This window comes from Rattus norvegicus, chromosome 5 (assembly GCF_021556685.1).
Source record: "Rattus norvegicus strain SHRSP/BbbUtx chromosome 5, alternate assembly SHRSP_T2T, whole genome shotgun sequence".
Classification (NCBI taxonomy): domain Eukaryota; kingdom Metazoa; phylum Chordata; class Mammalia; order Rodentia; family Muridae; genus Rattus; species Rattus norvegicus.
Window position 1 is genome coordinate 2,367,537 of NC_141538.1, and position 2,462 is coordinate 2,369,998.

Consider the following 2,462-nt stretch of genomic DNA (forward strand, 5'->3'; position numbering starts at 1 on the left):
TATCATGAAGTGTTGTTGAATCTTGTCAAATGCTTTCTCAGAATCGAATGAAATAATTATCTTTCTTTTTTCCTTTGATTTCATTTACATAGTGGATTATGTTTATGGATTTCTGTATATTAAACCATCCCTGCATCCCTGGGATGAAGCCAGCTTGATCATGATGGATGATTGTTTTGAATTGTTTTTGGGTTTGGTTTGCAAGAATTTTATTGAGTATTTTTGCATCGATATTCATAACGGAAACTGGTTTGCAATTCTTGCTCTTTGTTGGGTCTTTGGGTGTTTTAGTTATAAGCATAATTGTGGCTTCAGAAAATAAATTGTGTAGTGTTTCTTCTATTTCTTCTATTCTGTGGTATAGTTTGGACGGTATTGGTATAAGGTCTTCGATGGAGTTATGATAGAATGCTGCACTGAACCCATTTTATCCTGAGTATTTTTCAGTTGAGAGACTTTTAGTAACTTCTTTTATTTCTTTAGAAGTTATGGGAATGTTTAGATGGTTTATTTGATCCTGATTTAATTTGATATCAGGTATCTGTCTAGAATATTTTCCACTTGATCAAGATTTTCCAGTTTTGTTGATTATTGGCTTTTGTAGTAGGATCTAATGATCTTGTAAATTTTCTCAGATTCTGTTGTTATGTCTCCCTTTTCAATTTTTAACTGTAAAGTGAATATTTATTTGAATATTTTAGGTTAGTTTTACTACTAATTTATTAGAAATTGCCACATGGTATATGTTCCTCAAGACTGGGGTTTGTCAATGACTTCAAATTTAGGATCCTCAAAGTTGAAGGTAGGAAACTTATCCATCTCTCCTTTACCAACATTTGTTTAAGTTTAAAAAGCTCTCTGTCCAGATATTGGTGATACTCTGGGCCAGTATCAACAGGTCCTCCAGATGTCTGTTGCTTTGTTTTGACCTCTTTAATCTTGTCCATGAAGTTTCTGTACAGGATCAAGTTCCTTATTAAACACCACAGCTGTAACACCAATGTTCCTCCTCAGTTGCACAGAGACTGCTGACCAAAGGACAGAGGAGAGCCTGAAGATCCACGAAATGATCATGGTTTAGTTTGTGGTACTTGCACTGAGTCCCAAGTTGTCAGAGTCACCACCGCCACTACTGTTCAATTCATCCCTTTCATTTTGTTAATTTGAATACATTCTCTGTGCCCTCTGGTTAGTCTGGTTAAGGGTTAATCTGTCAGGTTGAATTTCACAAACAACCAGCTCCTAGTTTTGTTGTTAATTTGTTTAGTTCTTTTTTGTTTTTACTTGGTTGATTTCAGCCCTGAGATTAATTATTTCCTAAATCAGTGTACTTGATTCTTTTTTTTTCCTAGAGCTTTTATGGGTGCTGTCAAGTTGTTAATGTATGCTCTCTCTAGTTTCTTTTTGGAAGCACTCAGAGTTATTAGTTTTCCTCTTAGCATTACTTTCACTGTATCCCATAAGTTTGGGAATGTTGTACCTACATTTTCATTATATTCTAAAAAGTTCTTAATTTCCTTTCTCTTTTTTTATTTCTTCCTTGACAAAGTTATCATTGTGCAGAACATTATTTAACTTCCATGTGTATGTGGGCTTTCTGTGGTTATCGTTGTTATTGAAGAGACAGCCTTTGTCTGTAGTAAGATGATATGATACATGGGATCATTTCCGTCTTCTTGTGTTTGTTTATGCCTGTTTTGTGACTGATTTTATGGTCAATTATGGAGAAGGTACCATGAGGTGTTGAGAAGAAGCTATATTCTTTTGTTTTAGGACGAAGTGTGCTAAAAATACATGTTAAATCCATTTGGTGCAAAATTTGTTAGTTTCTCCATGTCTCTCTGTACTTTCTGCTTCCAAGATCTGTCCATTGATGGGAGAAGGGGTGTTGAAATCTCCTACTATTATTGTGTGGTGTGCAATGTGTGCTTTGTGCTTTAGTAAGGTTCATTTTATAAATGTAGGTGTCCTTGCATTTGGAAAAGAAGGATTCAGATTTGAGAGTACTTCTCAGTAGATTTTTCCTTTGATGAATATGAAATTCTTCCTCTTCTTTTTGATAACTTTTAATGGAAAGTCAATTTTGTTTGATATTAGAATGGCTACCCCAACTTGTTTCTTAGGACCATTTGCTGAGAAAATTGTTTTCTAGTCTTTTACTCAGGGGTAGTGGCTGTCTTTGTCACTGAGGTGTGTTTTCCTTATGCAGCAAAATGCTGGGTCCTCTTTAAGTATCCAGTCTGTTAGCCTATTTCTCTCTATTGGGAAATTGAGTCTATTGATGGTAATAGCTAGTAAGGAAAAGTGGTTGTTGTTTCCTGTTATTTTTGTTGTTTGAGGTGTAACTATGTTTGTGTCTCACTTCCTTTGGGCTTGATGCAAGAAAATAAATTTCTTTCTTTTCCCCGGTTGAAATTTCTCTCCTTCGGTTAGAGCTTTCTCTCTATTATTTTTTGTAGGGC

General features: G+C 35.0%; 1 pseudogene; it reads right to left on the reverse strand.

Annotated features, from left to right (window-relative positions):
• Positions 1-750: 750 nt before the first annotated feature.
• LOC148005560 (ATP synthase peripheral stalk subunit F6, mitochondrial pseudogene) lies at positions 751-1,074 on the reverse strand (annotated as a pseudogene).
• Between the last annotated feature and the right edge of the window lie 1,388 nt (positions 1,075-2,462).